At 36.5% G+C, this 8,735-nt stretch overlaps 1 pseudogene across 1 annotated transcript; it reads right to left on the bottom strand.

The window, feature by feature from the left end:
* Window positions 1-1,897: 1,897 nt before the first annotated feature.
* LOC311590190 (non-histone chromosomal protein HMG-17-like) lies at window positions 1,898-3,510 on the bottom strand (annotated as a pseudogene). The gene is made up of 2 exons: window positions 3,480-3,510; window positions 1,898-2,138 (listed from the first exon to the last, which is right to left on the bottom strand). The product of its transcript is annotated as a non-histone chromosomal protein HMG-17-like (transcript).
* Between the last annotated feature and the right edge of the window lie 5,225 nt (window positions 3,511-8,735).

The following is an 8,735-nucleotide window of genomic DNA, read 5'->3' as shown; positions in this document are numbered from 1 at the left end:
TCTGAAAGGAAACAGAGAAGAAGAGGAGGGGGAAGCAAAAGGGAGGTTCTGGGGCTGGGAAGGGAGTAAAGGAAGTGGGGGAAATTATGGTCAAGATGTAAAATTAATAGCAATAAAATGAAGGAACAAAAAGTAAAATACATGTAGTTAAAAAGAATATAAAACTGATTCAAATAAATATACATAGTGTTCCTTATATAGGAGTTATAATATCTTATCTAATAGCATACCTTCTAGGACATTCACTTAGACAAGCCCTATAAAGTAGTAACCAATAGCTACAAAGCAATAGCCCCAAGAGTAAAAGTAATTTCAATTGAAGTTTTCATTTTTGTCATTTACTTCATTGTAGTGAAAAAAAGTTCATTTCCCCAGCAGTGTGATTACTAGTATTAGTAGCTTATTATTTGTGACATTACAAATCCTGTTGAAAATAGATTAACATATCTTATGGTCTAGTTGAGAATATAATTTGGACATAACTAATATTTGAAATTAAACATGGCCTAAAATAGTGAATTATGTTTCTTACTATTACATGAAGGTGCATTGCACTGTAAACCTACGGAATGCTGAGGAATAGTGGTATGAAATTTTTCAATGTCAGTCTTCAGTTGGGTAGAAAGCACCTTCTTAGTTCTGATAAGGAAAAAGGAGTTAATGTTCCTGTGAGTGGTGTAGGCTGTTTGGAGCAGAACTTCATGTTTGTTGGTGTGTTGGAAATTTAGGAAATTATACGTAGGGGATGGAGAGCAAATAGCATTCTTGCAAAGCCCAGATCTGCTCATGGTACCCATGTCGGGTAGTTCACACCTGCCTACAACTGCAGCTCCAGAATATTCCAGGCTCCCTTCTGCCTTGGTGGATGCCCATCTACATGGTCCTATTGAATGGACACTCACGTAAATAAATCATATAATAAAATTTAAAATTAACTATAAACCTTAAATCAATAAAACAAATATATATAAATCACTGTTTTGGAAATAGTATATGTAATTGCAAAATAATTTTATAGACTTATAAGCTCTAAATTTACAAGTATACACAAAGGAATGAATTTGAAAATGTAATTGATTTTGTATTTTGGGACATAACTATCAACATGTTATCCACATTATATATTTTAATTTATCAGGTATTTTAGTACTACGTTTAGAAAATGTTTAATAAATACCTTCATTTGGTCAACATTTTTTTTTCTTTTCCATTTTTAAAAAACTGTATCCAGCTTTATTAAAGGTACTTTTCATAAACAATCATGGTATTTCAGGCAGGGCATGAGCAGATGATCATTTACAGTATACAAGAACTTCCAAACTCACTTCTCATATAGACTACCAAAATCAGAAAACCACTCTAAAACCCAATGAAATCTTAATTTAATGTTTTGAAAAGGGGGAAGTAGCTTAGAGTGAGGGTTGACACTTCACATTAAGGATGTTGTTTAACAACTCTTCACAAGCCTACCCTGACTTCCAGGAAATGAAATGAAAATGGCAGAATTATCTATCTGAAGATTCACAATCTTTAATAAAAGGAGCCACCGCTCTTCTGAGGACATTCAATAACATCACTGCAAAGTTCAGATCACCCAATAGACTGGAAAAACAATTTTGGGGGTCAAGGTCCAACAGATCTCTGGTTTTAAGGGAGTTAGGTCTATGTTGATAGTATGAGGGAGAAGGATAAAGAAATGAATTTAGAGTTTTCCCATACCACAAGGCATTTTGTGCCGTGGTAGCCACATATGTCAACACCAATATGTCTATTGGGAGCCAACAGGAGTTTTTCAAAATTGTCAGGGAAAGGTGTTTTCCATCGTTAATCTAGCTTGGGAGATATTTTGTTAGTGACACACGCTTCTTCTGTCCCCTGTGTGAAAAATGCACACAGGTCATTTGGCGTCTCCAGCACCTCCTGCTTTCTTTGCTTGGTATGTTTTGGCGTCTCCATTTTCCGCAGGATCATTTGCATCGTTACCGGCATCAGCTTTCTCCTTCTTCCCCTTGGGTGCCTTCTCTCCCTTCTTTTCAGGGCCTTCTTGGGCTTGGGCTCTGGCTTTGGAGGAGCAAACAACCTTGCAGATCTTCTCTGTGGCTTGTCCTTCACATTAGCTTTATCTCTTTTAACATCCCCTTAGGCCTTTCTTTCAGAGTGGCAGCAATGGAGGACATCAGCGCTGAATGCAGGTATACAGAGGCATGTGGGTTTGGTCCGCCTGGGGTTGTTCTTGCTGCTTGCTCACAGTACTCTGGTAGATGCGTACTTTAAAAATGTATATATGTGCTTACCTGTTGTTTATTGTAGTGAATGCCTTGTGTGTATCTGTGCCCATAGAGGGCAGAATAGAATATCAGATCCTCTGGATCTGGAACTGATATTACAGTTGTGATATGCTTAACAATGGAGTTAGGAGCTGACTTTAGGTCCTTTACCTGAGGAAATAAACACTTTTAGATACTAAGCCTTGTTTCCAACCTTCCAGACAGATACTTGTCCAGAACCTGTTTATATAGTGCTTAAACAGTAGCAATATAGTGATAATAACAACAACTATTTAGATGTTTTTATATAAGTTTTATAGGATAAACATTAGAAATTTAGCTTAAAAGAATCCTACACAAAGGATGTGAGCTCTGAAGAAAATTAATATTCAGATAAAAAGGACAGGGTAGGGAAAAGCCTTATTTAAATGAGAACTTCTGAAGTGAAACTAAGCTGGAACACATAAATGAGTAATTTAATTTAGAAGGGAATGACAGAAGCAAAGGAAGAGGCATATGCATGTCAGGAAATGAGGGCCCGACTTAGGAGAGCAAAGGAACAGGCAGATAGTGTGGAAACTGCAGATTATTCAGAGACATTGTAGAGCCTAGAAGAGAGTTTCCATTTTACCGCATCTTCAGCTGAAGTTTCTTTGTGTACTATATAACGCTTTTGAAGAATTTTTAAGCAGAAAAGATAAAACACACAATTCATTTTAAAATAAGATTGCTTTGTTGGCAGTGGGAGGAAGGATTAGAGCTAGGCCAGGACAGGGAAGCTTTGTCAGAAGTTATACCACAAATGTAAATGATAAGACAGTGACAGTGTGAAGGCTGGATCAATAAGGTCAGTCACATAGGTAATTTACTTTGTTTTGCAATGACGTGTGTGGGGCAGCTATGGACCACAAACCACTGCATCCTTTATGTTAAAATGCTCTGCCTCCATAGGCCTCTATTTACTGGGGCATGAACGACTACATTTATGTGCTTTTGTAACAAAGCTTGGGATGTTAAACGTAGGCACCACGAAATGCAAGATAAATTCGGACCTAACTTTGTAATTATACTTTTTGATGCCCACAAAGCTTTTTGATTAGGAAAAGGAAAGCACTATAGTAGACTTCCTTTAAGAGCACAAGAGTCACTCTTTTCTAGTAGTGTAGCAATGAAGGTATTGTAAAGAAAGGCCTAGTAGGAGAACCTCAATACCAAAACCGTTCAGTTTGAGCTGTAGGTTCATCCTATACCCATCAGAAAAGAGGCAGTTCTGTCAGTAAATGCATTGTATAAGCTAGTACCTAAGTCGATACTGGGTAGAAGAATGTGATTCAGCTCCCTCTATACTGTTTTAGCAGTTTGGGATTAAGCATCAGGCTTGAGGATGACCTACTGGGTTGATGATATCAACAATCGCTTCAAAATTTAGCCATGTGCATTGAAAAAAATTTAAAATTATTTTTTTAGTTAACAATTCATGATGGCAAAGATAAAATGATGGATCAGAAGCCTCTGTGTATCTCAAAATAATGATTAACAGAGTCTCTCCCGCTGAGAAGAGTTGGAGAGTTCTGTACATCACAGGGAGCTCAATGGACAGATGGAAAATGAAGACAAACAAAAGGATGATGATGCAGGATATGGTAAAGAACAGAGCACAGCTTCAGCCAGAGCCTCAGTGCAGGGGCTAGGGGAGAAGCTGAATCGCTATCCAGGAGGTAAGCAGGTTACTGTGGTCCAGCAGGAAGCTGGTGGTCCAACCCACCAGCGTGAACACAGTTGTCTTACCCTCCAAGTTTAGTTGGATGTTTTAGTAAAATGATGACACTTCCTGTGTGATGGGTCAGTAGTGTGGAGGAAGCTTGATGTTTCTTGCCCACACCTCAGGTGTATCTTGTGAGCCACTGCATTAGGATGGAAACAATTGTCCACTGTGGTAATATCCTGGAGACTGGCAAGGAAGAATCACAATGCCCTTGCTATTTGGCAGGAGATCTTCTCATCTATGGATAACTGCAGATTCTGACAGACCTGAGTGAGCTCAAGGTCATAGGTAGCCTAGTGTCCGGAGCCAAATATATGCCATCGCCTGCCAGTTGGGCTGAGAATCTGAAGGTACAGCTTCATTTAAAAAGGTCAAACATCATGTTCAGTTTCACTTCACTTAAGGTATACAAAATTGGTTTCCTAAGTGCAATGAAATCAATGAAATAAAGCCAAACAATGGCACCTTTACAATTCATATAAAAATCAGTAGATGAATATACTTGTTGACAAAGTTATACACCCTTTCGTGTAAAAGTCCTAAAGAAATTAGGAACAGTGGGATTATGACTGAATAGTATAAGGCTTGTAATACACCTGTAGACATCATTACACTGAAATAGAAATGAGAATGTTCACTAAAGACATGTTTCCCCCAGGATTTCCATTCTTAGTTAGCACCGTTCTTCATGTTTTAGCTACAGAATTTGGAAAGAAAAAGAAATAACTAGAAAGGAACTCAGTCACAGTATCTCTGTTTGTAGAAGATACAATCCTATATTTAAAAGATTTCACCAGAAAATTCTGAAGTGTAGTAAATATTTTGCAGAATTAAGAACTCAGTGTATGAAACTTAGTTTTTTTTATATACAAAAAAGAAAGAAAAAAGAAAAAGAAAAAAGAAAGAAAGGAAAGAAAAAACTTTCAAAGAAAGTGATAAAAGAATCCCTTTCACAATAGTTCCAAAGTAAAATGAAAATATTGGATATATACAGGAAAGGAGACAGAAAACGTCTAAAATGAAAACTGTAAAGGACAATGGAGTGAAAATACAGAAGCATCTAGGAAAAAGGGCAAGCTTCCATGTTCACACGTTGGTTACACTAGCAAGAACAGCACACAGACTGAACGGAATCTCAAATAAAAAACATGAGTATAATTTTCACAGGACTATAAAAATTCCTAAAATTTATGTGGAGGCCAATATAAACAGAATCAAAAAGAGAAGTTCTGGAGTCATATATTCTTCTGTTTTAAAATTATATGGGGACAGAGCCACATCACCAAATCAGGACAGATGTTATTGGAACAAAACCAGATCAATGATAGAGTAAGGGAACTACAAACTTGATACTCTATGATCACACAGAGGGGGAGGAGGTCCCCCTCAGTCACAGACATAGGAGAGCAGGATAGGGTGAAAGCGGAAGGTAGGATATGAGAACGGGAGGATACAAGAAATGGGATAACAATTGAGATGTAATATGAATAAATTAATTTAAAATAAATTAAACAAACAAAAACCAAAAAAAAAAAAACTGAAAAAAATAGAGCCTCTATGAACATAATTGAGCATATGTCCTTGTTGTATGGTGGAGCATCATTTGGGTATGTGCCCAGGTGTGGTATAGCTGGGTCTTAAGGTAGACCTATCTCCAATTTTCTGAGAAAGTATCAGATTGATTTCCAAAGTGGTTGTACAAGTTTGCACTCCCATCAGGATTGGTGGAGTGTTTCCCTTTCTCCACATCCTTGCCAGCATGTGCTGTCACTTGAGTTTTTTTTTTTTATCTTTGTCATTATGAGAGGTGTAAGATGGAATCTCAGAATCATTCTGATTTGCAGTTCGCTGAAGACTAGGAATGTTGAACATTTATTTAAGTGTTTCTAGGCCATTTCATATTCCACTGTTGAGAATTCCTTGTTTAGCTATGTACACCATTATTTGCCAGTTTAATGTAGATGGCCTGGACACAGTATATTGTATGGATACTGTGAAGTGAGCATGTTTACTGGGCTATAGAAGTAGCTCAGCAGTTTAGAATGTTGGTTTTTTGTTTTGTTTTGTTTTTTGTTTTTTTACAGTATTAGAGGACTAGAGTTTGATTCCCAGAACCCATATCAGGCTTTTCAGAACAGTCTGCAACTCCAGTGCCAAGGATTCCATGCCTCTTCCAGCTTTCTCAGGCATCTATGCACACTTGGTATAAATAGCACACATGCATGCATAGGCACAAGCTGTTGTGCATGCATAAACAAAATCAAAATTCAAATTAAATTAACAATTTAATTTCTGCTATCCAGAATGGATAGTATGTAATTTTATCATACTATATGGTGTGTACTTTTAAACTTATGAGTATTTTTTTCTATAATTTTTCACTGAGTAAATGTTGGATCACATTTGACCACAGCAGAACATTCTCCACAGTTGAGTGGAGAATGGGATATGAGTTTCGCATGTACTCTGGTGCCTCATATTTGACCATGTCCCCTGGATGGGGAGACCTGGTGGCACTCAGAGGAAGGACAACAGGTTACCAAAAAGAGACTTGATACCCTATGAGCATCTACAGGGGGAGGAGATCCCCCTCAGTAACAGTCACAGGGGAGGGGAATAAGGGGAAAATGGGAGGGAGGGAAGAATGGGAGGATACAAGGGATGGGATAACCATTGAGATGTAACAAGAATAAATAATAAAAAATTTTTTAAAAAGACCACGGTAAACTGAAACTACAGAAAACAAGTTTGTTGAAGAGAGAAACCAACGTGGAAAAGGCTATAATTTTTCAGTCAGTACAATACATTTGTACATTATCTACAATATATTTCTTTCATATAGGGATCCTATTCTATGGAATGCTCAAATTTTTTACAAACTGATAACAATTACCAAAAATAAATAAAAATAAAATTTCCTTTGGGTCAGTTTGTTGTTACATATTTTGCAGAACACAAATGCAATATTTCTGCTTTTTTCATTAGTTTACCTTGATTATTAACAAATAAGTAAGATGTAAAAAGAAGTGCAAATATAGTGATGATCACATTTAATGTAGAAGAGGGTCATAATGTTCTTAGAAAAATGAATTGTGCTAGGTAGGTATACATTATTTTACTAATTAATAATAAGATCATTCACCATCCAATGACACCATCATCATTAACAAAAAAGAATTACATTTTACAATTGTCTTAATTTTACTTAATGACAATTCAAGATATGTCCAAAAGTCAATAATAATTTCATTTTATTAGTTTTACCTTTTACTCCTACATATTATACAAGCATAATTACTTTTGATTCATTTGAATCAATGACATCTTGTAATATCTGAACATTTGTAAAAATTGATGAGTCAGAGTCATCTAGGTAGGAAGACACTTAGGTTATAATTCAGTTGTAATATGCATGTCACTTTATTCTAGATCTTTGAATGTTGTGAATCCATGTATAATATATTTGACAAATGTCAATTAACAAGGATGTTCAACTAACCAAAAACTCAATTTTCCAATTACTTCAGGGTAAATAGATGCATATTGTAATTCTTGTTAAGAAATAATTGCCACAAATGTAACTTTTACTATTTATCCTTGCTTAATGAAGATTGAGTTTCTTTGACCTGGAAATTCTCTCTTTTGACAATAAAGTAGGTAATTCTCATATGTCAAAAGTGTTGAAATATAGAAGTCAATCAAACATAGAACTTGAAATACAAGCTTTTACAGTACTTTGTAGTTATTATTTAATACTTTTTTGTTATTTTTAAATATATATTACATTGACATTCACTCATACATGTTTTTAAACAATTGCTAATTTATTTTTATTAAAAATATATTTTTCTATCATACAATGCATCTCACCTACAGCTTCCCTTCCCTTTACTGCTCCTAGCTCCCTCTACTTATATTCTAGCCCAGATCAACGCCCCTACCACCATATTTTCTCTTTAAAAAATACCAGGCCACCAAGAGATGATAGCCAAACAAGCCAAAAGAAGATACAATAAGACAAGGAAAAAGCCATCTTATTGAAGTTGGACAAGGCAAAAGAGTCAGAAATGTTTCCTCTCCTACTGTTAGGATTTGCACAAAGACACCAAACTAACGGCCATAACATATATGCAGAGGCCCTGGTGTAGACTCCTCCCAGCACTCTGGAGGCAATATCAAGCAATTCTCTTGAGTTCAAGGCCATCCTGGTTTATGGAGTGAGTTCCAAGACAGCCAGGGATACAGAGAGAAATCCCAATTCATTACCAAAATGTTAAACCAATTTAAAAACAGAAGGTATAAGTGTTTTCTTTTTTTTTTAATTTATTTTTTTTCCTTTAATAATTTATTCTTGTTACATCTCAATGGTTATCCCATCCCTTGTATCCTCCCATTCTTCCCTCCCTCCCATTTTCCCCTTATTCCCCTCCCCTATGACTGTTCCTGAGGGGGATTACCTCCCCCTGTATATGCTCATAGGGTATCAAGTCTCTTCTTGGTAACCTGTTGTCCTTCCTCTGAGTGCCACCAGGTCTCCCCCTCCAGGGGACATGGTAAAAGGTGAGGGACCACACATCGATCCCCACACAATAATAGTGGGAGACTTCAACACCCCACTCTCACTGAAGGACAAGTCATTGAAACAGAAACTAAGCCGAGAAATAACATCATTAACCAATGCCATGGGTCAAATGGATCTAACA

Source organism: Acomys minous (assembly GCF_964271855.1).
Source record: "Acomys minous genome assembly, chromosome: 19".
In the NCBI taxonomy this organism is placed as follows: domain Eukaryota; kingdom Metazoa; phylum Chordata; class Mammalia; order Rodentia; family Muridae; genus Acomys; species Acomys minous.
This window is presented reverse-complemented; position numbering and strand designations above follow the sequence as displayed.